We start from the raw sequence: 22382 nt of genomic DNA on the forward strand, positions 1-22382 counted from the left end.
GATAAAGAGGCTACAAAAGCACCTCCGAATGACTATACACAGGGCAAGGACTTCCAAGCAGCACAGTACTTGGTACAACTAATTGTCAAACTAAAGGCAAAACTTCTCTATAGGGAGGAGCTGAAACCCACTACCCACTGCTCCCTGTGGAAGCACCTTACAACTGTGAAATCAGATGGTGGCTTAGCCAACTCACCTGGGAAAAGGGTAAGGACTGGTTTGAGGGGCTCCACAGGCAGGCCATGATTCCCAACCTTGCCCTTTCTGGGGCCACACACGCTCCCACTGGGCCATTTCCTGGAAGTCTCTGAAGGCCATCTGCTTTGTGGAGTGCTTCTGGAACCAGGCAGGAAGCCACATTTCCCTACCTCACCACACTCACCTTTCTCAGTGAAGGCTTCCAAGTTGGGGAAGTGAGTCAGTCAAAAGGCCTGTGTGAGGGTGTTGTGCCTGAAGTAGCACCCTATAGATGAGTTGGGAGCTCTTGTTCTCCCCTCCTTGTTTGTTCCCTACAACTGCAGCAAGACCAAGCCTCTAAGTATGTATAGTATCTCCCAGAGAGACAAGATAATGAATATTTTTCTTAGCTCATCCAGGAGGTTAACATATAATATATTCTTAATTGCAAAAGAGAATTTATTCAATTGAGTGTAACTAGTAATTTCACAAAGTGCCCAATAATACAAATGTTAGAGCATACTTGGAGTGCTTCGCTCCAAAATTTCCAAGTATTTCTTCAGTTTGGCTTTGGGGCTGATGCTGGGCACTTGGGATCCAGAAAAAAATCTCCTCAATTCTTATGGACTCTGTGTCTTTCCTTCATTGCTCTTTGGTTTTCTAAGGGTAGGACCTGGTGGTTTACTTTCTATTTTTTTAACTTTTTCATAACTGCTTTATTCATAACACTGATTCTGGAAACAATTCAAATATTCATCAATAGGTAAAATAAATAAATTGTGGTATATCCATACAGTGAAATACTATTTCAGGAATAAGAAAAATGAACTATGAAAACAAATATCATGAGGAATAATAAAATCAAGCCATGTGAAAGAAATGAGACTCAGAAAATTACAAAGCACATGCATTGGTTTCCTAGAGCTAATGTTAACAAATTACCATAACATGGATGGCTTAAAACAACAGAAATTTATTCTCTCAGAATTCTGGATGTCAGGAGACTGAAATTGAGATGCATAGCTGTACTCCCTTTGGAGGCTCTGGGAGATAATTCATTCCTTGTCTCTTTCGACTTTGTTTTTGTTTGTTTATTTTTTGTTTTTATGTTGTCTTTTGTCCTTTTAGCACCACACCTGTGGCATATGGAGGTTCCCAGGTTAGGGGTCTAATCTGAGCTATAGCCGCCAGCCTACACCAGAGCCACAGCAACGCCAGATCCAAACCATGTCTGCAACCACAGCTCAGAGCAATGCTGGATCCTTAACCCACTGAGTGAGGCCAGGGATGGAACCTGCAACCTTATGGTTCCTAGTCAGATTCGTTTCTGCTGCGCCGTGATGGGAATGCCCTCTTTCAACTTCTGGTACCTGGCAGTATTCCTTGGTTTATGTCCAGGTCATTCCAATCTCTGCCTTTGTCTTCACATTGACTTCTCCCTGTGTGTGTCTGGTGTTGAATCTCCCTCTACATATCTCCCTTTAAAAAAACTTTATTGGAGGGAGAAAATAGTTTCAAATGATGCAACTGACAAGGGCTTAATCTTTAAAATATGCAAATAATTTATACAACAACAAAAAACCCAACAACACAATTGAAAAATGGGCAAAAGACCTGAATAGACATTTCTTGAAAGAAGATATATAGATGACCACAGCACATGCAAAAATGCTCAACATCACTAGTTATTAGAGAAATGCAAATCAAAACTACTATGAGGTACCACCTCACACCTGTCAGAATGACCATCATTAACAAGTCAACAAATAACAAATGCTGGAGAGAGTGGAGAAAAAAGTACCCTCATACACTGTTGGTAGGAATGGAAATTGGTACAGCCACTATGGAAGACAGTATGGAAGTATCTCAGAAAACTAAATATGACCCAGCAATCCCACTCTTGGGCATATATCCGGACAAAACTTTCCTTGAAAAAGATACATGCACCCATATGTTCATTGCAGCTCTATTCACAATAGCTAAGACATGGAAACAACCTAAATGTCCATCAATAGATGAATAGATTAAGAAGATGTGGTATATATACACAATGGAATACTATTCATCCATAAAAAAGAACAAAATAATGTCATCTACACCAACATGGATGGGACTAGAGGCTCTCATACTAAGTGAAATAAGTCAGAAAGAGAAAGACAAATACCGTATGATATCACTTATATCTGGAATCTAATATATGGCACAAATGAACCTGTCCATAGAAAAGAAACTCATGTACTTGGAGAACATACTTGTGGGTGCCAAGGGGGAGGGGAAGGGAGTGGGATGGACTGGGAGTCTGGGGTTAATAGATGCAAACGATTGTCTTTGGAATGGATAAGCAATGAGATCCTGCTATAAAAGCACAAGGAACTATATCTAGTCACTTGTGATGGAACATGAGAGAGGATAATATGAGAAAATGTATATACATGTGTGACTAAGTCACTTTGCTGTACAGTAGAAATTGACAGAACAGTGTAAACCAACCATAATGGAAAAAATAAAAATCATTAAAATTTTTTTAATCAAAAAATCAAAAAAATTTTATTGGAGTATCATTGACTTACAATATTATGTTAGTTTCAGGTATACAGCTAAGCGAATCAGTTACACATACATCCATTCTTTCAAGATTCTTTCCCATATAGGTTATTACAGAATATTGAGTAGATACAGTAAGTTCTTGTTAGTTATTTATCTTATATATAATGGTGTGTGTATGTTAATCCCAAACTCCTAATTTATCCCTCTCCCCATTCACATTTCCTCTTTGGTAACCATAAGTTTGACTTTGAAATATGTGAGTCTGTTTCTGTTTTTGAATTAAGTTCTTTTATGCCATTATTTTATATTCCATATAAGTAATATGATTTTATATGTCTTTGTATGACTTTCTTCATGTCATATGATAATCTCTAGGTCCATCCATGTTGCTGCAAATGATACTTTTTCATTTTTATGGCTGAGTAATATTCCACTGTACACATATATACCACATCTTCTTTAGCCATTCCTTGGACGATGGACATTTAAGTTACTTCCACGTCTTGGCTATTGTAAATATTGCTGCAATGAACACTGGGGTGTATGTACCTTTTCAAATTATGGTCTTCTGTAGAGGCACAGGAGAGGGATTTTTGGACTATCTTTAGCTTTTTAAAGATACTTCATACTGTTCTCCATAGTGGTGGTACCAATTTATATTCCCACCAATAGTTTGGAGGATTCCCTTTTCTCTGTACCCTCTCCAGCATTTATTGTCTGTAGACTTTTTTTTTGGCCATGTCCACAGCATGCAGAAGTTCCCTGGCCAGAGATCAAACATGCACCACAGCAGTGACCTAAGTAAGCCATAGCAGTGACAATGCCAGGTCCCTGCTAAGCCACCAGGGAATTCTTGTTTGTTGACTTTTTGATGATGGCCATTCTGACCAGTGTGAAGTAGTACCTCACCATAGTTTTTGATTTGCATTTCGCTAATAATTAGCGATGTTGAGTATCTTTTCATGTGCTTTTTAGACATCTGTATGTCTTCTTTAGAGAAATGTCTATTTAGATCTTCTATTTTTTGATTGAGTTGTTTTTTTGATATTGAGCTACATGAATTGTTTGTGTACTTTGGAGATTAACCCCTTGTTGGCTGGTTTGTTTACAAATATTTTCTCCCATTCTGTGGGTTGTCTTTTCATCTTATTTAGGGTTTCCTTTGCTGTTCAAAAACTTTTAAGTTTAAACAGCCCCCATTTGTTTATTTTTATTTTTGTTACCCTGGGTGGTAGATCCAAAAAGACACTGCTGTGATTTATGTCAAAGTATGTTTTGCCTATGTTTTCTCCTAAGAGTTTTATAGTATCTAGTCTTACATTTAGGTCTTTAATCCATTTTGAGTTTATTTTTATGTAGGGTATTACAGAATGTCCTAATGTCATTCTTTTACATGTAGCTGCCCAGTTTTCCCAGCACCACTTATTGAAGAGACTGTCTTTCCTCAGTGTATATTCTTGCTTCCTGTGTCATAGATTAATTGACCACAGGTGTGTGGGTTGATTTCTGGGCTTTCTATTCTGTTCCATTGATCTATATTTCTGTTTTTGTGCCAGTACCATATTGTTTTGATTACTGTAGCTTTGAGGTCAGGGAGCCTGATTTCTGACTCTGTTTTTCTTTCTCAGGACTGCCTTGTTTATTTTGGGTCTTTTGTGTTTCCATAGAAATTAAAAATGTTTTTGTTCTAGTTCTGTGAAAAATACCACTGAAAAATTTATAGGGGTTGCACTATAAGGCAATCTGTAGATTGCCTTGGATAGTATAGTCAATTTGACAATATTGATTCTTCCAATCCAAAACTGTATATCTTTCCATCTTTGACTTCTTTCATTACCATCTTATAGTTTTCAGAGTACAGGTCTTTTGCCTCCTAATTAGGTAAGTTTATTCCAAGGTATTTTATTCTTTTTGATGTAACAGTAAATGGAATCATTTCCTTAATTTCTCTTTCTGATCTTTTGATGTTAGATGTATAGAAATGTAAGAAATTTATGTGTATTTCTGTAGAATTTTGTATCCTGCAACTTTACCAAATTCATTGATGATCTCTAGTGTTTTTCTTAAAGCAGCTTTAGGATTTTCTATGCATAGTATCATGTCATCTGCAAACAGTGATAGCTTTATCTCTTCTTTTCCAATTTAGATTAATTTCATTTCTTTTTGTTCTCCATTGCTGTGGCTAGGACTTCCAAAACTACGTTGAATAAAAGTGGCAAGAGTGGACATCCTTGTCTTGTTCCTAATCTTTGAGAAAATGCTTTCAGCTTTTCACTATTGAGTACGACATTAGCTATTGGTTTGTCATATATGACCTTCATTATGTTCAGGTAGCTTCCTTCTATGCCCACTTTCTGGAGCATTTTTATCAGAAATGGATGTTGCATTTTGACAGAAGCTTTTCCTGCACCTATTGAGATGATCAAATGGTTTTTATTCTTCAATTTGTTAATGTGGTATATCACACTGATTGATTTGCAGATATTGAACAATCCTTCCATCCCTGGGATTAATCCCACTTGATCATGGTGTATGATCTTCTAATATATAGTTGGATCGTGCTTGCTATTATTATTTGGTTGAGGTTTTTTGCATCTATGTTCGTCAGTGATACTGGCCTGTAATTTTCTTTTTTGATGATATCTGTGTCTGGTTTTGGTATCAGAGTGATTGTGGCCTCAGAGAATGACTTGGGAGTATTCCTTCCTCTGCCATTTTTCTAGAAAAGTTTCAGAAAAATATGCATTAACTCTTTTCTGAATATTTGATAAAATTAACCTATGAATTATGCGGTCCTGGACTTTGTTTGTTGGAAGTTTTAAAATCACAGTTTCAATTTCAGTATCTGTGACTGGTCTGTTCATATTTTCTATTTCTTCCTGATTCATTCTTAGAAGATCATACCTTTCTAAGAATTTTTCCATTTTTTTCTAGGCTATTCATTTTATTAGCATAGAGTTGCTTGTAGTCATCTCATGATCTTTGGATTTCTGTGGTGTCAATTGTAACTTTTTCATTTCTAATTTTATTGATTTTGAGCCCTCCCCTTTTTTTTCTTGATGAGTCTGGCTAATAGTTTATCAATTTTGTTGATCTTTCCACAGAACAAGCTTTTAGTTTCATTGATCTTTTTAATTGTTTTCTTCATCTGTATTTCATTTATTTATGCTCTGATCTTTCTTTCCTTCTACTCACTTTGGTTTTGTTTGTTTTTCTTTCTCCAGTTGCTTTAAGTATAAGGTTAGATTGTTTGAGATATTTCTTGTTTCCTAAGATAAGGCTATTTTGCTATAAAATTCCCTCTTAGAACGGCTTTTGCTGTGCCTCATATTTCTTGGATTGTTGTGTTTTCATGTTCACTTGTTTCTAGGTATTTTTTTGATTTCCTCTTTGATTTCTTCAGTGATCCATTGGTTATTTAGCAGCATATTGTTTAGTCTCCATGTGTTTGTGGGATTTTTTATTTTTATTTTTTTTTGTAGTTTTATAGTTTATTTCTAGTCTTGGTGATGTAGTCAGAAAAGTTGCTTGAGGAGGTCCTGTCATGGTGCCAGAGAAACAAATCCGACTAGGAACCATGAGGTTGTGGGTTCGATCCCTGGCCTTGCTCAGTGGGTTGAGGATCCAGTGTTGCCATGGGCTGTGGTGTAGGCTGCAGACATGGCTCGGATCTGGCATTGCTGTGGCTGTGGCATAGGCTGGCAGCTACAGCTCTAATTAGACCCCTAGCCTGGGAACTTCCATATGCCACAGGTGCAGCCCTAAAAAGACAAAAAAAAAAAAAAAAAAGGAAAGTTGCTTGATATGATTTCAATTTTCTTAAATTTACTGAGGCTTGATTTGTGGCCCAGCATGTGACCTATCCTGAAGAATGTTACATGTGCACTTGAGAAGAATGAATTCTGCTGCTTTCACATGTAATGTTCTATAAATATCAGTTCAGTGCATCTGGTCTAATGTGTCATTTAAGGCTTGTGTTTCCTTGTTGATTTTCCATCTGATGATCTGCTCATTGACATAAGTGGGGTTTTCAAGTCCCCGACCATTATTGCACTACTGTTAATTTCTCCTTTTATAGCTATTAGCATTTGCCTTACACATTGAGGAGCTTCTATGTTGGGTGCATATGGGTTTACAATTGTTATATCTTCTTGGATTGATCCTTTGATGATTATGTAGTTTCTTCTCTGTCTCTTGTAGCTATCTTAAAGTCTATTTTGTCTGATATGTGTTGCTAATCCAGCCTTCTTTTGATTTCCGTTTGCATGGAATACCTTCTTCCATCCCCTCATTTTCAGTCTATATGTGTCTCTAGATCTGAAATGGGTCTCTTATAGATAGCATATACATGGGTCTTGTTTTTGTATCCATTCAGCCACCCTATGTCTTTTGGTTGGAGCATGTAATTCATTTACATTCAAGGTAATTATCAATATATCTATTCTTATTTCCATGTTGTTAATTGTTTTGGGTTTGTTTTTGTAGGCCTTTTTTCTTCCCTTCCTTTTGTTCTCTTGTGGTTTGATGACTACATTTAATATTGTGTTTGGATTGATTTTTCTTTGTAGTGTGTACACATATTGCAGATTTTTGGTTTGTGGTTACCATGAAGTTTTGATATAGATATACAAAATTGTTTTAAGTTGCTGGTCTATTAATTTCAAATACTTTTCCAATATCCTGCATTTTTACTCTCCTCACAACTGCTGTTTTTATGAGACTGATATGCTGCCTACTGTGCTGAGGTGGATCACAATTGCTGTTTTTAATATCTTCGTGTGTGAATAACTTCCTATCTTTATTATATGTTTGTCTTTATGGTAAGCTTTCCATTTTATAATTTTCTTGTTTCTTTTTGTGGCCTTTTCTTTTTGCTAGAGAAGTTCCTTTAGCATTTGTTATGGTCCCTTAGCTTTTGATTTTTTTTTTTTTTTGATTTCTCTGTCAAATCTGAACAAAAGCTTTGCTGAGTACAGTATTCTTGGTTATAGGTTTCCCCCCTTTCATAACTTTAAATGTATCAAGCCACTCCCTTCTGGCCTGCAGAGATTCTCCTGAAAAGTCAGCTGATAACTTTATGGGGATGTTCTTGTATATTATTTGTTGCTTTTCCCTAGTTGCTTTTAATATTTTATCTGTCTTTAATTTGGGTCAATTTGATTAATATGTCTCAGTGTGTTCCTCCTTGGGTTTATCTTGTATGAGACTCTGCACTTCCTAGACTTGTTTTCTTTCCCATGTTATGGAAGTTTTCAGCTATTATGTCTTCAAATATTTCCTTTGGCCCTTCTCTTCTCCTTCTGGGACCCTTATAATGCAAATGTTGGTGCAGTGAATGTTGTCCCATACGTCTCTTAGACTGTTCTCATTTCTTTTCATTTTTATTCTGTTCCATAGCAGCAAAGTCCACCAATCTGTCTTCCAGCTCACTCATTCTTTCTTCTGCCTCATGTATTCTGATATTGATTCCTTTTAAGGTATTTCTAATTTCAGTTATTTGGTTTTGTTATTCAGTCTGGCTGTTTGTTCTTTAAATCTTCTGTTTATTAAACATTTTTTGTAATTTCTTATTCTGTGCCATTTTTTTCCCCTGAGGTCTTAGATCATCTTTACTATCATTACTCTGAATTCTTTTTTCAGGTAGTTTACCTATCTCTACCTCAATTCTTTGTTCTTCTGGGGTTTTGTCTCATTCCTTTGTCTGAAACATATTTCTCTGCCATCTCTTTTGTCTAACTTTACGTGTTTAATGATCTCCTTTCCTCAGGCTGCAGAGTTGTAGCCTCTCTTTCTTCTGGTGTCTGTCCCCCAGTGGGAGAAGTTGATCCAGGGTCTTGCTCACAGGCTTCCTGGTGGGAAGAAATGGTTATTGCCCACTGGTGGTTGGAGCTGGGTTTTGTCCCTCTGGTGGATGGGGCCACATTGATGGGTGTGTTTAGAGGCAGCTATGTGCCAAGGACAACTTTAGGCTGTCTGTCTGCTGATAGGTGGGGTTCTGTTTCTACCCTGTTGATTGTTTGGCCTGAGGCTTTCCAGCACTGGAGTCTGAAGGCAGTTGGATGGGGCCAGATCTCATTTCTAATATGATGACCTCCAGGGAAGCTCACAACAATGACTATTCTCTGGGGCCTCCACTTCCTGTTCCCTGCCTCCACTGTGAGCAACAGCCAACCCCTGCCTTCCCAGGAGGCCCTCCAAGACCCACAGGTAGATCTGGCCAGATTCCTACAGAGTTACTGATTTCCCCTAGGACCCAGTGCATGTGAAAGCTTGTGTGCACCCTCCAAGAGTGAAGTCTCTATTTCTCCCAGCCCTGTGGATCTCCTGTGCTTAAGTCCAACTAGCATCAAAGCCAACATGGGGTTCAGAACTTCCACTCCTATAGGAGAACCTCTGCAATGTAGTTATTTTCCATTGATGGGTTACCCACCCTGAAGGTATGGCATTTGTTCATATCACAAAATTATCCCTCCTAGCATCTCATTGTGGCTTCTTCTTTGTCTTTGTGTGTATTCTACATTTTTGGGTAGTTTTCACTCTTTTTTGTCAACAGTTGTTCAGCAGTTAGTTGTGATTTTGGTGTTTTTGTCAGAGAGGAGATGAACTTGAGTCCTACTCAGTCACTTTGTTTCCTTATTTCCAGTTTACTTTCTTTCACTGCATGTGAAGCATTTAGCTCAAGCCTGATTCATGGCACATGTTCACTATTTGCCAATAATGATTATTCAGCAACTTGAAGTTCCCAGTTTTTAAAAAATAAACATTTGGAAATAAGGTAAGAGGATAGGTTACTGTGTGCTTTTCAATGTCATATTGGACAACTGATTACAGCATCCTATCTCTTATGGACCATGTATTCATCAATCTCATGTATCCTCCTTTGAACCTAGCTTTATCATCCTGCTGATTCCCTCATTAATGAAATAAATCTATGACACACATATACTATATCATTGAGCAGGTAAGTCAGGTTTTACCTTTCTTAAAATTATACTTTAACATCAATTAATTCATCTTTTTGCTTTAGTTGACAGAGCTGGGTTCTTTAGACTACAACCAAAATAATATTAACTAGAAGAGCTGTATTTGTATTATAGCTATATTTTCTCTTTTATTCCAACTTCTCTATCAAGCTCTTGGCTACCAGATGACTCAACCTACCCTGAATAATTCTCAAGGGAAACAATTCCTGAATTTAATGTTAAATTCTTACCTTCATTTTAAGTAAGCATTTTATTTTCACTCTGTTTAATTCAGGAAATAGTTTCTGTAAAAAACTACTGACTGTGATTGCTTTTAAGTGGTGGGACTTTGGACATTTCCACCCATCTCTTACTTTACTATTGTTCATATTTTCTATCAATGATGTGCTAGCCCCATAATGGAAAAGAAAAAAAAATGTGTTCCTATATATGCCTGGCAATGGGTAGAACTCAACCAGGAGTTCAGCAATTCAATGTTCAGTGCAATTCATTGCTCCTGCCTTTAACTATACGAAAGTACAAACATAGCTATTAAATAGGACAAAATACAAGTACAAATTGAGAAAGAACACACTGTGCCTATGGGAGAAAGCCTGGGGAGGGGATAGTAAGGAAGAACAAAGTTAGAAGACTTACATTTGATAGCCTCATTAATTACTAATAGTTAGTATTTAATGCGCATTTGTTACATGCCAAGCACCCTCCCAAATCCTTCACATGCATCTCATTTAACTCTCTTCATTTTTAAAACTGTGTTAAAAAAAGAAGATGTACCATCTTAACCACTTTTAGGTGTACAGTTCAACAGTGTTAAGTATATTTTCATTGCTGTGAAACAGATCTCCAGAAATTTCTCATCTTGCAAATCTGAAATTATATCCAATAACAACTCTTCTTTTCCCACTTCCTCCAGGCCTTAGTAATTACCATTTTACTTTGTTTCTATAAATTTCACATTTTAGATACCTCATGTAAGTGGAATTGTACAACATTTGCATATTTTTCACTGGCTTATTTCACTTAGCATAATATCCTCAAGGTTCATCCATTTTGTGGCATGTGACAGGATTTCATTTTTAAGTTTGAATTATATGTCACTGTATGTACATACCATTTTTTTGTTCATACATTTATCTGTTGATGGACCTTTGGTTTGCTTGCACCTCTTGGCTATTGTGAATACTATGAACATGGGTGTGAAAATACCTCAAGACAACATTTTTAAAAAATTATAGTTGATTTATAATGTTGGGTCAATTTCTGCCATACAGCAACGTGACTCAGACACACACAGTCCCTTTCTTATATTATCTTCCAACATGGTCTACTCCCAAGAGATTGGATATAGTTCTCAGTGCTATTCAGTAGAACCTACTTGCTTATCCACTTTAAACGTAATAGTTTGCATCTACTAACCCCAAACTACCAGTCCATCCCGCACCCCTCCCCCCCAGCATTCACAAGTCTGTTCTCTATGTCAACACCCCTTTTTTGATTTTTTTTTGTATATCCCAAAATAGGACTGGTAGACCATATGATAGTTCTATTTTTAATTTTTCTGAAGCCTCCATACTGTTTTCCATAGTGGTTGCATCATTTTACAACCCCACCAACAGTGCACAAGGGTTCTAATTTGTCCACATCCACATCAACACTTCTTTTCTTCCTCCTTCCTTTCTCCTTCCACTTTTTTTCTTTCTCTCTTTATAGTATCCATCCTAATAGGTGTGAACTGACACATTATGGCTTTAACTTGCATTACTTTGATTCTTAGTAATGTTGAGCATCTTTCTATGTACTGGCTGATCATTTACATTTCATCTTTGAAGAAACATCTACTCAAGTTCTTTGCACATTTTAAAAGCAGGTCATCTGATGTTTTGTTGTTGAGTTGTAGAAGTTCTTCATATATTCTAGATGTTAACTCCTTATCCAAGGTATGACTTGCAGATATTTTTTTCTATTCTTCAGGTTGCTATTTCACCGTGTTGTGTCCTTTGATACATAAAAGTTATAAACTTGAAGTAGTCCCATTATCTATATTTGCTTTTGTTGACTGTGCTTTTTGTCTTATCCAAGAAACCACTGCTAATGGTCACAAAAATTTTCCCTTATGGTTTTCCCTCAGAGTTTTACAGTTTAAGGTCTTATATTAGGTATTACAGAGAGTTAATTTAAAAAAAATATATGTATACTATATACCACACCTGCAGTATATAGAAGTTCCCAGGGTAGGGGTCGAATCAGAGCTGCAGCTGCTGGCCTACCCCACAGTCACAGCAATGTGTGATACAAGCTGTGTATATGACCTACCATAGCTCATGGCAATGCCAGATCCTTAACCCACTGAATGAGACCATGGATCGAACCTGCATCTTCATGGATACTAGTTGGGTTTAACATGCACTGAGGCACAAGGTGAACTTCAAGTTAATTTTAGTGTATAGTGTAAGATAAGGATATAACTTCATTATTTTGCATGTGGGTATCCAATTTTCCCAATACCATTTGCTGAAGAGACTGTCCTTTCCTCATTGGGAAGAGAATACCTCTTGGCATCCTTGTCAAAAGTCATTTGATTGTATATGCAGTGGGTTATTTCTGAGCTCCCTATTCTCTTCCATTAGTCTATTTGTCTTTATGCCAATACCAAACTGTTCAATTACTATAGCTTCAAAATATTTTTATCAGTATTATTTTATTTTTGAAATCACTAAGTGTGAGTTGTTCTTCTTTCTCCAAATTGTTTTGATGATTTGGGGTCCCTTGAGATTAATATGAACTTTAGGTTGGATTTACCCATTTCTGCAAAATATTTTGTTGGGATTTTAACAGGGATTATGTTGAATCTAGATTGCTTTGGGTAGTGTACCCATCTTAAAATATTGTTTTCCAATCAATAAACATGGGATATATTTCCATTTGTTTATATCTAACTTTTTTCATAAATTTTTTTGTAATTTTCAGTGTACAAGTCTTCCATCTCCTTGGTTAGGTTTATTCTTAAGAACTTTATTCTTTCTGATGCAATTATAAATAGAATCCTTATTAGGTTTTTCATTGTTAGTGTACAAACACACAATGAATTTTTGTGTCTTGATTTTGTATCCTTTGACAGATCTGTTCATTAGTTCTAACAGGGTTTGTGTGTGTGTATGTGTATGTGTGTGTGTAATCTTTAGGGCTTTGTACATTTAAGATCACCTGTGAAGAGATCATTTCATTTCTTTCTTTCCAACTTAGATACCCTTTATTTCTTTTCCTTTCCTTAGTGCTCTGGCTTTAATGTTCTTCATTTTGTGGATTAAAAAATTAAGGGATTAGGAAATATTTTACTACTGAAAACATTTGAAACCTTCAGTTCCCAATATTCTTGTTTTTCATGTTTTATGCACACACTTAATCTCAACAGAATCAGTAAGAAAGCTGTCTTTTACCCTGTATAGGTCAGAGTTCTCCTGAGTACAGTCTTTGGAAGAGGACTTAGGTCAGAAAACAGTAAAGCTCTGAGAAGAATCAAATTTGTTCAAGCTGAAAAACAAATATTTCTACCATTTCCTGAGGCCTTGTCTTATGTATCTCTTGTTTGGAGGAGCTGCTCTTTAAAAATAATTAACCTCTAAAATTACTCTCCCATATTTCTGCACACACCCCTAAACAGTTAAACTTTTTCTTAGATATTTCATAATAATAATAATGCCCAGCACAATATTAAGAATTTTTCATGGATTCCAATATAGTCATATCAAACATATGTATGATACGTGATATTCTATAGCACTGTACGCTGCCATTATTTTACAGATGAGGACACTGAGGCTCGGGAAATATTTTGTTGTTTTCGTCATCTTTTTAGGGTCTCACCTGTGGCATATGTAGGTTCCTAGGACCAGGCTAGGGGTCGAATTGGAATTACAGCTGCCAGCCTACACCACGGCAACACTAGAAACGAGCCATATCTGGCACAGGAAATTTTTGTATCTCACTCAAAGTCATGGAGTTTATGAGTGATGGTGCCCAGCCTAAGCCTTGCTTCTATATTTTAAGTGATCCTAAAAATGAATTCTCAGGGAACACAGCACCAGGATGTGGACTGGATGTTTAATTTGCTGGGATTTCCTTCTATCTGTTTGTTCTTCAGAGAGGTACATGCAGATATTTGGAAGTCAGTTGGTTCTGAAACAAGAACAAACCCCTTGATATCCATATGGAGATTTGCTATCCTGCCTACACTTTAAATCAACCTTATTGATGGATTTCCTGCCAAGCTTAGTTTCATTTATTATGCATGTTCCTTTCAGTAGGTGGAAGAAAAAAAATATGTGAGAATTATCCTCTAAATAAAGCAATATATAAACCAGGCTTATAAATTTTCTAAAGTTTATTTTTATTTGCCAAGCCCTTCTGTACTTTTTTTGAGATAAATGTTTATTTAATAAAAAGAAAAGTGATATCTTGAAATAAGGATATCTTAGTAGTAAACAACCAGGAGTGGATCTTTTTTCTCTTTCATTCATCACTGTCAGCTGATGACACTCTCAGTGAGCAGCTAGGGGTGAAATTTATGGCGTTCAAGATGAGTGAGCTATTTCATTGTTTCTTCCTGACCTTAAAGAAATTTTAGCTGAAGTTCCACCCTTTCTGGATTTAAAATATGACATCAGATAAACGTATTACAATAGTTGGACCTAATAATTATTGCAGGGCTTCAAGTCAGGATCAGGATTCCCTGGAGGTGATGTGGACAATGAGCGCTTATGGGATGTTCTCATCTTGAAATAAAAAATATGAGTCAAGGAAGGGGGAATAAGGGAAAGTGACTTCATTTAATACAATGCAATTTGTCTGGAATACTCTTGGCATTTGATGACAGGGGAAAAATGTCGGGTCAGTGGTACCCAAAAATGGCTACTTTATAAATGTCCTATCTAAACCAAGCTGGAGTTGGGGGGGAAGGAGAGTAGTTTCCAAAACAATTCATGGCTTAGTAGTTGCTCTAAATAGCTTGGAGCTCTAGAACTTTCTGTCTGACTGGAAAAAATAATAACCCAGTTGATCAGTTACACATGTGGGTTTGTTCAGAGAATTTCTGTGGAATCTGTGATTGCAACACTTTTAGACCCTATGCGCCTTTTTCTAACAAACATCTGAATGTCCTTTTTACTATTCTGAAATTAAATATAGACATTACAAATTAAAATATAAATGTAACACCCTATTATAAAAGAACTAAAAGGAAAGTACCTTTCAATAAGAGATGTGTCTCAATTTGCAAATACTCAGACAACTGTTAGAGGTAATTAAAAAAAACTAAACAGACAGGTAAAATCATGACTCATCCAGATACAAAATGTATCACTGGAAATAAACTCATAATTAGGAATCAGGCAAATGTTATAATCTGTTCAAGAGAAAAACCAAAGAATGGATACATTTATAAATTAGGAATATCAAAATGATACACAAATGGAGGCAAACTAGTTTCTTCAGTAGTGGGGAAGAGAAATTATTTGAACCTTTACCAGACAGGACAGAACTTGGATATGTACAGACAAAAATTATCTTGCATTGTTACCACTAATCCACATTTTACAGAGTTAAAGAATTGTTCCCATGGAATCAGAATCAGATAACCCAGAGGGGTGTGCTATAGATAGCACACAGTTTTCCACTGAAGTACAAATTTTTCCCTACACTACACTTAATGAAGTAATCAGACATTTTCCACTATAGGTAAAAACACCCTGAATTAGGCATCTACACTGGTAGACTGACTTGGTTGAACTGTCACCCCAAACACACTGAACAGTGATGCTTTCAGGTACTTCCTGAAATGGAGACCAATTCTTGGTAAATTTCTGAATAACAAAAAAGAAAAGGGATACTCTTCCCTCAATTTACACAGTACCTTAACTCCTAGAAAATTAGGTGCTTGTTGATGAAAGGTGTTAGAGAACACTGAGCATTTGTGTGTATAATGGAGCTGGGTTCTAGCTTCAGATAAGTTTTTCACATATAAGAGTATCTGGCAGAACACTAAAAAATGGGGGGGGGGGAATTATAGAAAATTCCTTATTGCACATTGTGGGCCATCCACTATCTTGGACCTGTTCACACAATGCAAGAGGTACCCTCCAATCATGTGACAAACAAAACAAAAAGTTTCATAAGTTATCAACACACTCCCTAAAAATGGAGCTGCCCTGGTGGAGAAGCAATGATAGCTGAAATATGCCCTTGGCCCCAGTGCTTCATCCTCACCTCCAGCAATATCATCTGCTCAGCTGGGCAACTATGGAGAAAGGCAGAGGGCCTTCTTGAACAGGGTTAGGCCAGAAATAATTCTTAAAGAACTGACTCATCTCCTCTGAATCCCTCTCTTCTAAGTTTACCCCACAAACTGAGAGACAAAGGAAGTCCATCACTGAAAGTAAATACCTAGCCCCAATCTATTTAAACTGGAGTTTGCTTTTGCCTTTCTGAAGAATTCTTGCCCTAAGACCTGTGGTAGAGGATGTGGTAGGAGTGGAGGCCCAGATAGAAAATGGCGCAAATGAGTACTTGCCACTGCTCAGGGAGCAGTTGCCACACAGCCTAATGTTGCCAGATCTGCTGACTTTACTTTCAAGAGAAACTGGAAATCTGCAATTTCTGTATGCAACTTTTTTTCAGTTCTTAAATATTAGTTTATGTATATGTATATATAGATAAATATGTACATACATACATACATAGCTAACTCCATACATACATACAGCTCCTTATAGTTAGTTAGACTTATGAATAATAGTGACTAGGACCCTTCTTTGAATCAAAATGAACACTATGAGCTGGCTATTTCACCCCATTGCAGAGATGAGGGAAAAGGGGCTTTCAGAAGTTAAGCGATTTGCCTAAAATCATGCAATAAGTTGCTGAGCTAGGATGTGAACAGGGCTGTTCTTCTCCTGATATGAGGTTGCTGCCCAGTTTATGAAGAGACCACAAGATGAATGAAGATTTTCTGACAAAAACAAGCAACAGGAATAATTTCTGCTGAAAACAGCATTCTTGCACTTATTTAAGTAAAACCAACACTTCTTAAAGCTTTTTGATCCATGTCCCTGTCAGGGACATAGGAGGGAGCTTTCTGAAGAAGGCAGAGTATCTGAGTTTGATGGTATTTGCAAAGTGAGACGGGTGAATCATTTGCTACATTAACCTGCCATTCATCAAAGTTGGTGATGCGAAAGACTGAATCCCTAGGGGGTTGCTTGTGAAAAATGTTAAAAGCTTTAATTGAAAGGATCTCCAACACACACCACAAGTACCTTTCTCATTGTGAATTCCTGTCTTGCCCCCAGATGCCCTGGGGGCCCACCGAATTCCAGGGCCAGGTCATTCTAATGTACTTAAGACACAAGGCCCTGGCAGGGTCTTTGATGATGCTCCTAGGGGGAGTAAGGCATTTGGAGCAATGTCATCTGTCAGGGTCTAACCTCTTTTCTGTGAATGTCTGCAAATTACAGCAGACTTATGGAAAATGGAGACCTTACATATTTAAAATGTCTTGACTGGAATGCTCCTATGATGAAAAAGATAAGCTTGGCTAGCCACAAAAGCATCTGTAACAAAGCCGGAAGGAGTCCACTGGAAGCTTTTTAAGAGCATCAGGAAAATCCTTTACCAGTTTCCTTTCCTTCGTTTGTGCACTCATTCATTCAGTTGTTCATTCATTCAGTCGTTCATTCATTCATTCATTGCCCTCACTTTAGAGTGTGACCTCAGGCTTACATTCTATTCAAATTAGTAAACATTTCTTCTCCCAGATCTAACTGAGAAGATGTCCATGGCCTTACACAGACTGCCAAAGGGAAGCACTGAACAAAAGTGGTTAAGAATTCCTAAGTGAAATCTCTCATTCAGAAGCTTTTCTAGTAAACAAATAAAAATCCTGCCCCTTAAAAAGATTTTCATTACATCCTTAATGCATGCTCATAAAAGACAAAGTAATGAGAGAAAAGATAAACAAAAACAAAAGTCTTGGTGACCCCACTTAAAAACATGTGTGTCTTATTTAGGGTAAGTTACAGAAGAAGGCCTTAGCACTAATGATGTGTTCTCTGAATCTAAGGAGAAGTCAGGGAAGAACCAGCCCCAAATTTGTTACCTACTTTTATTCTTATGGAGTCTGACATAAGATGATCATTCAGTTGCCTAATCTCCCTGTGGATAAAATTTCTTTTGTTGGTACATAAAGACTGGTAAAACAGTTATCATCTGTATTTAGAATAATATATAAATAGTTTAACAATTATTCACCAATATATACTCTAAGCTGAAAATCCAAAGCAACTTACGACTGTTCTCTAAATGTATACTGAAAATCAGGTCCCATTATGTGGAGCGCTCAGTATGGTTATGAAGGGAGGCAGAGAATACAAATGCGGGAATGAGATGCAGGGAAGCACAAACTGTATAAATGAAATCCAGACTGTTTCGGGAACATAATTTCATGAATAAAGATGATCTAGCATCTCTGATCTATGTATTTTAAGATTAATATTTCTCAATAGTACTTGTCAAAGTGAGTGGCAGTAGAATCCATAATAAGTACTTTATTGAATTATATTTAGTTTAAATATAAATGTAAAAAGGCACCATGAATTTTCATGTCAAATTATGTCACCCAAAAGTTAATTAGTTGTACCATGAGTCAAAAAAAAGGTTGTTTTTTTTTTAATTTGGCAAAACACAGGTTTGTACTTCTAACAATTCAATCATTTTTAATTAATAAAATTTGTTTTTTAGAGCAGTTTTAGGTTCACAGCAAAATTGAGCAGAAGGTACAGAGAGTTCCCATAAACCCCCTGTCCCCACGAATACATAACCCTCTGCCCCATCCTCAACATTCCAAACCGTAGTGTTACATTTGTTGCAATCAGTGAACCTACACTGACACACTGTTGTCACTTAACAACCATGGTTTACATTAGGGTTCACTCTTGAGGTTGTACATTCTATGGGTTTTGACAAATATATAATAACATATATCTAATTCTATCATTGCTGTACCATACAGAAATATTTTACTGTCCTAAAAGTCCTCTGTGCTCCTCCTATTCATCTCTCCCTCCTCACAACCCCTGGCAAACACTGTTTTTTTTGTTTGTTTACTGTCCATAGTTTTACCTTTTCCAGAAAATCATATAGTTGGAATCACACAGTGTGTAGGCTTATCACATGAACTTCTTTCACTTAGCAATATCTGTTTAAGTTTCCACCTTGTTATTTCATGACTTGATAAGTTCATTTCATTTTAGTGCTGAATAGTATTTCATTATCTGGATATACCACAGTTTTATACTCATCGACCTACTGAAAGACATCTTGGCTGCTTCCAAGTTTGGGCAGTTATGAACAAAGCTGCTATAAAACACAGGTTTTTGTGTGGACATAGTTTTCAATTCATTTCTGAGATTCTTTTTAGCATTCATTGAGTATTATTTATCAGGTAAGGCAAGAAAATACTATTTTCCTCTGGTTTCTTGAATTGAGAATCTACTTAGTTATTTTAACAGATCATTTTTTAAGTAAAAAAAGAAATGGGAAGGAATCAGGAAATTGTATTTCTATATTTCCATTTATCATGTCTTTTCATGTCTATTTCAAATACAAGTTCATCAACTAAGAATATGAAATCACACTGAAAAACTTCATCAGAGTTATCCTCTGTTCCTTCCCCCGCATCTGAAAAATAAACTCTCCTTTCTTAGAAGATAAAAATCTGGAGTTCCCACTGTGGCTCAGTGGTAACAAACCCAACTAGTATCCATGAGAACTTGGGTTTAATCCCTGGCCTCACCCAGTGGGTTAAAGGATCTGGCATTGCCGTGAGCTGCAGTGTAGGCTGAAGACTCTGCTCCTATCTGGCATTGATGTGGCTGTGGCTTAGGCTGGTGGCCACAACTCCAATTTGACCCCTAGCCAGGGAACTTCCATATGCTCCAGGTGAGGCCTTAAAAAACAAAACTAACCTGCTGAGACTCACATGATAGGTTATTTTTTTTTTTTTTAACCAATGGGTAATAGAGGTGGTACCAGTGAGTGATAATTACACTAATGATGCCAGTCAATATACTCATCACCCTCACTGTAACTATTTGTTGCCTGTCTTTTCTGTGGAATTGTTAACTCCCCAAGGGCAGGGACAAGGCCTGACTGATTACTCTCTGGCACACAGTATTTTAAGACATATTAGTTAAATGTATCATTGGTTAATCAGGTACATGAAATTTTAATTAACCTTATTGATATAACAGTGATTAAGCACCTTTTAGGAGGAAGGGTGCATATTGGATATTTTGGATATATAAAGATGAGTAAATCTTACACAACTGTCAATCATGGAGCAGGCTGTCCTTGTCAGGTCCTTATCCTCCCCCAGCCTCCTGTCTTTCACTATGGACAGCAGGAGTTATGGCTCCCACCATCTCTCTACATAAAGGCATTCTTTAGCCTTGGAGTAACTCAGGACTTTGGAGGCAGACTGGAACTGTCAGAGAAATAACATCTCCAAAACAACTCACATCCAGTGAGGGTGGCAGTTCCTTGCCCTTCAGTAGGACACTTTTGAGCATGTGCCACTCAGACTCTCAGGGGGGTCCCCATAGGGTTTAGCTCAGATGCTCACAGTAGTAACCTGCTCATTAAAACACCCTTTATTGGGTTTTCTCCCTTCTTGGTCTCACTTCTTACTCCCTCTTAGTGCTTCCTGAGATCTCTTCCCAAATAAATTCTTCTACTCAAATCCGTTACTCTGGGTCTGATTTTAGAAGCATAGACACTGGAGTGTGATAAATAAGATAGGCATGAACACAGAGCTATGGGAATGAAGAGGAGGAGATTAATTCTAGATGGGAGAAGATTTGGCATCATTTGAATGGGGTCTGGGTGGGGGCAGTGAGTGCATCTGTGGGAAGAGATGCTTCAGGCAGAGAAAACAAAGGCTTGGTGGTGTCGAAGAACACAGAGCACTCAAAGAATTGTAGGCAACTGAATCCAGTGGGAATTAGGATAAAAGGCCAACTCAAGACTTTTCTTGAAAGCACCTCAGGGCCCCTCACATTCCAGCAAGGAGACAGTTCTCTCCTGCCCCTTCCATCCTAAACTTCAGCTCCAGTTCCTCACCTTTCTTACACTACTGTGAAATGTCCAGACTTCTTCTTTTGGCAGGAATCCAAATATAGAAACAGACATAGAAACATATAATGTGTAAAAGCAGCTATATGGTAACCACTGACCAACCCAGTGTCTTTTTCAAGTACGGCACTTTCTTTCTGCAACAGACTTGAAATCATGTTTTCTGAGTTTCTGCGACATGCTGAGCTCTTTCTGAGTACTTACAACCTAAACACAGTGTTCATAACTCAAACCAGACAGGGAACTTTTTTGCCTTCTGTTAGAGGCTAATCTGAAACTTTAAAACAACAAACAAAAAAGGGAAGAGCATGTTATGGAGTCAAAGAAAATGACCCAAGCAACTCTATGTGAAACCCACTCTATTACTTCGCAACCAAGCACAATGCATATGGACTGTCCTGCTCATTTTCTTTCCCTTGGCCCTAGAAATGGTTTCCCTCTAATAAAATGTTCTGACAGGACATTCCATCTCTAGTGCTGACTCAATTATAGCCTCTTACCGTGATCAACAACTGCTAAATTGGTTATAAACCCAGAATGGGAGTTGAAAACCAAAAAACAGAGGTGTGGCAGGAGGACAGAAGCAGAATAATTTGGTCTTTTTCCCAGGGAGGAAAGCCAGTTTAGGAAAGACAAAATAAGTACTTCTGGAACAGGTATACAATATTGGAAAATAACAGAGAAATTAAGAAGTTATTAAAGCTCGCAAGAGAATCTGGTGAGTGAACACTACTCATTTCAGCTCAGCATGAGCTGGTTTGCATCATTATGTTTTGCTCTATACTTAGCTTTGAAGAAAGCCACAAATTACAATGGTTAAATAGAGCTTTAGAAAATTGAAAATAGCAACATTGCAAGTACAGAACAGTACTGAGATAGAGCACCCTCCATGCTATTCCCAAACTGGGGATTTAGAGAGCTGGTGAAATCCCTCCTTCCCTCTCCCACTCCCAAAAAGTTTATCCATGTCCTTTATGAATCCCCATTACTGTAATATGGCATTTGTAATAAAAACAGCTTTGTTTTGTTTTTAAACCAAAGTATCTTTCTGGGATAGAAAGAAAGCTGCTGGGGTACTTAGCTGCTGGGGTTGAGTACTTGGGAAAGATACTAATTTAATACACCTGGATTGCGAAGGACATGATCATAATCACATTTTTGAGTTCTTTGTACATATAAGGCACTGCTCTATAGCCATATTATATGTATTAACTAATTTATCCTCATGAAATTAATACTGTTCCTAACCCATTTTAGAGATGAGGAGACTGGGGCACAGAAAGACTAACTTGCTCAAGGTCACATGGCTGGTAAGTGGCAAAACTAGGATTCAGTCTGACCCCAAAGGCTGCCTTCTTGATGATATTCAGAGGCCATGCTAGGACCTGAATTTTGTGTCCCCCTAAAATTCACATGTGAAAGTCCTAACTCCTCTCATGATGGTATTTAAAGGTGGGACTTTGGGAGATTTAGATGAAGTCATGAGGATGGATC

The 22382-nt window shown here is 37.3% G+C and overlaps 1 long non-coding RNA gene across 3 annotated transcripts in view; it reads right to left on the reverse strand.

Annotated features, from left to right (window-relative positions):
* LOC102163150 (uncharacterized) overlaps positions 1 to 22382 on the reverse strand; it is a 99370-nt gene that overhangs the window by 64692 nt on the left and 12296 nt on the right. The window lies entirely within an intron of this gene.

This window comes from Sus scrofa, chromosome 13, assembly GCF_054392235.1.
Source record: "Sus scrofa isolate SSC_HxYL_T2T_F1_AM1 chromosome 13, Sscrofa_HxYL_maternal_Yorkshire_Landrace_v2.0, whole genome shotgun sequence".
NCBI lineage: Eukaryota > Metazoa > Chordata > Mammalia > Artiodactyla > Suidae > Sus > Sus scrofa.